The sequence below is a fragment of the Vombatus ursinus genome, unplaced genomic scaffold, assembly GCF_900497805.2.
Source record: "Vombatus ursinus unplaced genomic scaffold, bare-nosed wombat genome assembly UNPS02014945.1, whole genome shotgun sequence".
In the NCBI taxonomy this organism is placed as follows: domain Eukaryota; kingdom Metazoa; phylum Chordata; class Mammalia; order Diprotodontia; family Vombatidae; genus Vombatus; species Vombatus ursinus.
Window position 1 is genome coordinate 1503517 of NW_020954723.1, and position 6000 is coordinate 1509516.

Genomic DNA, 6000 nt, shown 5'->3' on the forward strand with positions numbered 1-6000 from the left:
GACCCTAGAGGCAATAGGGAGCCACAGAAGTTTACTAAGTAGGGGTCAGATCTGTACTTTAGAAAAATGACTGGCAGGTGTGTGGAAACAGGAGAGGCTTGAGGGACGCAACTATGAGTTTTCCTCTTCCCTTTCATTCTTACAACAAAAATTTACATGTCTAACAAGCCTCCCAAACAAAATCTAAGAAAGGCATTTTTGTTTTGTTATAAAAACAGGGCTGGGTTTGAGTTCCTGCTCTGCAATCCAACCTTGAGGAAATACTTCACCTCTGTGGAGTCTTAAATTTTCCCACCTGAAAAATAAGGGAGTTAAAGTATAGGATAAGGTCCTTTCCAGTTTTAAAACTCAACAATTCCAAACCCTAGTACAGAAAAGAAGTGCCCACTGTGAGACACTGGGTGGCATGGTGCATACAAAGCCAGAAAGACCTGCCTCTAACCTCTCAGTGCTCCAGGGACAGCTTTCTAAGACTCTAAGCTGCACATCAAGTACTGACCTCACTGATGAAGTAAGTTCCTTGAGGAACTCCAGACACAAGTGAAATCACAATTTCAGTTTCTATCCCTATCAGAGACAAATGAGTTCCAAATAAATCTGTGCAAAACATAAGGTATCTAGCATATTATGTCATGAAATTCTGAAAACAAAATCAATACAAATCAAAAACAAAGTTATGGTATATTGATAACTGAGGAATAATCTTATTGATATGCTTAAAACTGCACCAAGACTTTTGGGCCACTGAATTTTTTTTTAATGACAGAAAGAAGCCATAAACGTCAATATCTCTATATCTAGCTATACCTTAATGGAACAAGTCTTCTTTATTTGTCTGTCACTCATAGATGAGGTTAATCACTACCTTTGTCCTTGAACAAACAATGTAAGTCCCAAGTCAGAGATGTCTACTGAAAATCCTCAGAAAGGTTTGGGTCATTGTGGGTCATTGCAACAACATTGTGCTGCAATTAAAAACATGAAAATGGAAGCTGTGGTATAAAATTATGTTGTGGTTCAATCATTATCCCCACTTACTAGCTCTTTAAGGGTAAGGACTCTGTAATTTTTCCATCGGTGTTTCCAGTACCTTGCACTTAGTAGGTGCTTAATAATTAAATCTATCCTTTTTGATTAGTAAGATTGTAAAAGAGTCTGTTCCCTTTCTGTCTTTTGTTGCTATTCTGGTCATTTCAGTCAGATCTGACTCTGTGACCCCATTTGAAGTTTTCTTGGCAAAGATACTGGAGCAGTTTCCCTTTTTCTTCTCCAGTTCATTTTAGAGATGAGGAAACTGAAGCAAACAGGGTTAAGTGACTTGCCTAGGATCACACTGCTAGTGTCTGAGGCCTAATTTAAACTCAGGTCCTCCTGACTCCAGGCCCTGTGTTCTATCCACTGCACCATCTAGCTGCCCGATGTCTGTCTAGATCTCCTTATCTTCCTGGTCCCACAGATGCTCAGACAGGTAGAAAACAATCATCTACTTGGTAGTACATCAAAGAGAAACATTCACACCCTAAGTCTGAGCCAACACCAATGTCCTAAAAGACAACAAAATATTCTTACAGCAGTTCTCAATTTGTGACTTTAAAGAAAAGATAAAAATATAAGTGGCTAGAAAGTAGCAAACCAAAGTAACTGATGAGATGTCCTAGCCAACGCTACTAGAAAACATGATCAGAGAAAGGACTACTGAACTCCAAGATTCTCAGTAAAATCTGTTCTATGTTAATGAAGCCCTTTTCCAAAGGTATATTGGAACTATTGCCTAAAGTTCAATTCAACCTAGTTGCAGGCATTCACTAAAGTCACTGCGAATTTTGCTTGGCACTTTAGATCTAAAGGTTTCACTGTACCAAAACTGGATTTCCAACTCAACCAGCTGCAGAAAGGGGGAAAAAAAACTGAAGAGAAGCTAACAACAGCAACACCTACTGACTATGTTGAGTCACTTGCTAAAAACTATGTCTCTTTTTAAATTAAGCAAATCCAGACAGATAAGCAAACTTTAGTAAGAGTTTTCTATCAGCCTTAAACCAGGAGATAAGAGAATAAAACTTAGCTATATAAAACCATCCATCCCAAAATACTTTGTTTACTCTGGCTAATCAGGAGAGTACCATTCTTGTCCCTTTCAATAGTTGTTAATAGTTTACAAGAAATAATTGAGTGAGAAAGGTACTGGGATTTTTTTTAATTAAATTTTTTGAATTCCTTAGTTAATACCTGCTTTGTCATCTAATAGCCAGCTGCATCACTGACAGCAAACTCTATTATTTAAAGCATTTCTCTGGGAATACTGCTGTCACCAAGTTCTATTTTATCAGTCTGCTGGTGTTCATTCTGCTAAAAGGTTGGGAGCAGACTAACTGCCTTTCCAAAAAAGAGAAAGAAAAAAAGTGACAAGTTTTTCTTTAAGGACCATACATAGAAAATCAAGAAAGCAAGAGCAGTAGCAACAACAAGCTTTATAGGACTCTTGACTGTGCATTGTAAAGAAGATATGCATTTTAATGGATAGTGGATTGGCCTTGGAGTCAAGAAGAGCTGTGTTCAAGTCTAGCCTCTAACATATACAATCAGTGTGACCAAGGCAAAGTCATTAACTTTGCCTGTGCTTCAGGCAACTCTCTAAAACTGTAAGTTAGAGACAAGAGGAGTTCCTCATGATAATGAATTCAAAGGTCCAGGCCCCCACTCAAAAACTTACCCAGAGATTTTAGTCAGCAAATATTTTACTTAGAAGACTATTCAACATGTTAAAACGGTTAATAGCTACCACAATTTACCAGTATTAAAGCTGATAAAAAGACTAGTGTATCTTGAAAGGGTTGCTTTATAAAGGTAATTACAATCTTTGTTCATGAAGATATATTTAGGAACCTAAAGAAATCGGACACATTCAATCGGAAAACAGATTTGCACTGTAATGTCAGTTCAGAGTCCCAAGTATATAGAGATGAGTCTAACAGGCTATAAGCATTTCATTAAATACTTTCTCTTCTAAACAGTCATCACAAAACTGAAATTTACCAGGAAATGCTGTTTAGGAGACATTCATTCCCAGGTACTCCTTCAAAAATACATTCCCTAAATCCCCAAATTTAGATTTTCCTAGAAACTGAAACATTTCTCATTATCTCTAAATTTTCCAGCAATGAATACTACTAAAATGTTAGCCTGACCAACACTGCCTAATTTAGAGTCAGAGAACCTGGGTCAAATCCCAGCACTATATGGAAAATTCTATGTGGAGTATCTGAGTATCTATCTACCTACCCAAAATTCCTATCTTTTTAAAATATTAAGAACATCTATCAGGTATAATTTACTCAGGTACTTTCCTTAACAAACCTGGGAAATGGATAGTGTATTATTCCCCCATTTTGCTGACAGGGAACCTGAGGATGTGAGTTCAGTGATTTGCTCCAGGTCACATGGTTGGTAAAGGCAGGCTCCCAGCCTTGAATAAAGGTTTTCTCCTTTTGAGTTCAGTACAGATCCACTACGAGCTACCCAGCCATGAAAGCACTGCAGCTTCCCGTGTATTACCACCATAATATGAATTACCTGATCAGTTTGCCTACTCAGTCACCCTCATAGGATCCTATGGTAAAAAGATTCAAGACAGGTAAGTTTGGATGGGGACAGGCAAACAAGTTCACCCTCGGTGTTAATGCTCTCTCCCTGCTCAAATAATCATGTATTTATCTATTTACAAGCTGAGCTCCCCCAGCAGAATGTAAGCTGTATGAAGTGGGGAATGTCTTTGAATCCCCAGAACCTAGATCACAGTAGGCACTTAACAGATGCTTGTGGCACTGCACTGAGTGACCTTGAGCAAGTCACAACCTCTCTGGCGTGTTTCCCCACTTGTAAGACGAGAGAAGGTTGAACTAGATAAATTGTAAGGTACCTTCTGGCCTTAAACCTGAGATCCTATGATCACTGGTTCTCTCTGAAAGAGTGGAGCAATTTAGGTCTGTCAATTTTTTCAAAGATTTAAAAGATTCGGGGAGAAGTTGGGAACAGATGAGGTGCAGGAGGAAAAATTATTTTTTGCTGCTGCCTCCACCTTTCTCCCTTTTACCTGCTCCAAGAGAACAGGACTAAAACATTCTCCAGCTTTCCCTCCTCCAGACCCTAGGGAGTGAAATTAACCACCTACAAACATTTTACTTCTCCCCTACCTTTCCCACGATTAAATCACTTTACACATCCCCTAAGGCACAGCCTACAAACGACGCTCATCAACGTTACTTGGGTTCCAAAACTAAATGGATGAACATCTTGGGGAAAAGATCAAGGGGATACAGAGTACTGCTAAGTTGGGCACAGAAACAAAATGCATGAGCTCACGTTAAACCACCTCTCCCAGCGGAAAGAACGTTTAGATCAGATCACCAATGAAAGAAGCTAAGTCTGCTCCCCGCCCCCCCACATCGGCTTTGCAGATTCGGGGTTAAGGTATGTATGTATATTTACACACATGCATTTTAATGTCCCAACAACAGTTTAATTTTGGTTCCTTCCGAGGCATTTCTGCAAGAACCGCATCACTCCCCAAATTCGAAAATAAAAGTTTAATCTTTTTTTTCTTCCTCACAGTCTCCCCAACAGCAAACGCGCATTCAAACTAAGCTATAAAAGCAGAAAGGGAAGGGAACAGCACACATCCATGCAACAACCTCCCCTGGAATCCCTTCATTTCCCCCCGCCCCCCTCCATAACCTGACACCTGGGGAAGCCACTTACCCCTTTTGAGTTGCGCGCCCCCCTCCCCTCCTGTCCAGCTCCCGGAAGAGGCAGATGGTGTCCAGGAGCAGTTTCCACTCGAGCTCTCTTCTTAGGAGGAGGAAGAGGAGGAGGAGGAGGAGGAATCCTGGCTACACTGAGCGCGCACACACACACACATACACACACACACACACACACACACACACTCTCACTCTCACACACACACCACTGACACGCTCCTCTACCGCCTACTTGGGGTTCTCTGCGGAAAATAAGCAAGGCAGAGATTGGGAAAAAGAGGGAGGGGAGAAGAGTGGAGTGCAGGGGAAAAGGAGAGGAGGGGGAGGGGGGAAATCAGTCCAACTCAAAAAAAAAAAGTCTTTCTGTGAAAGGGGTATCCAAGGAGAAAAGAGGGAACGCCGAAGGTGAAATGCCCAGGGAAGGAGAGAAGGGTTCTTGTGCCTATCTTCTAGAGACCTGGGGAGAGGGAGCGATGAAAGGGCTTGAGGGCTGGGGTGGGGTGGAGGGGGAGGAGGGGAACTGGGGGTGCCGCCACTCAGGTATGGGGACTGTGGGGAGGATGGATCCCCCCTCCCCAAGCCCCTCGCTCCCGTCTGGGCTCGAGCAGCACTTCCCAACACCACCCCCAAAAACCGAGGAGGAGGAAGTGGAAGAGAAGAGGAGGATGAAAACGAGGAGACGAAGAGGCGGCGGGGGCGGCTCCGAGGAGGGGAGGGGTGGTGGGCTCCCAGCCCGGGAGGGCAGGGGGAGTTGCAGGAGGAGTAGAGGGGGCGGGGAAGGACAGGTAGGGAAGAGGAGGTCGGAGGGGGCGGGAGGCTCACTGGAAGGGGACTGTACCGGGGAAGGAGACGGGAGGAGCTCCGGGGGAGGGGAGGCTGCCTCAGAAGCCGACTGCTTTCCCACCAGGCACCCCAACTCCCTGCGACTCTCAGCGCCGCATTGACTTTCGCCCGCCCGCCCGCTCGCTCCCGCACGCACGCACGCACACAACTCCCTAACAAAGTTGCAGCTGCTGCGGCTGCTGCTGGTGGTGCTGCTGCGGCGGCGGCGGGTGCTGCTGCTGCTGTTGCTGAAGCTGCTGCTGCTGCTGCTGCTGCTGGAGTTGGCGGCGCGCGCTCGCTCGCTCGCTCGCCCGCGCAGAACGTTCCCTTCCCCACTCCCAACTCTTCCCCTCCTCCTCCTCCCTACTCCCCCCTCCCAACCGCTCTCCGCCCCCTCCTCCCCCCTCCACTCTCACCA

The 6000-nt window shown here is 44.3% G+C and overlaps 1 protein-coding gene across 7 annotated transcripts in view; it reads right to left on the reverse strand.

Moving 5' to 3' along the window:
- The window catches only part of LOC114030082 (signal-induced proliferation-associated 1-like protein 1), a 375977-nt gene extending 370281 nt beyond the window's left edge, over positions 1-5696 (reverse strand). For 6 of the 7 annotated variants that reach the window (XM_027844745.1, XM_027844746.1, XM_027844748.1 and 3 more), the window contains exon 1: positions 4759-5084. The gene's annotated coding sequence lies outside the window, so the exon portion shown is untranslated. Of the gene's footprint in view, positions 1-4758; positions 5085-5598 lie in introns of those variants that run through there. The other variant, XM_027844744.1, reaches the window with a different exon arrangement.
- Positions 5697-6000: the final 304 nt, after the last annotated feature.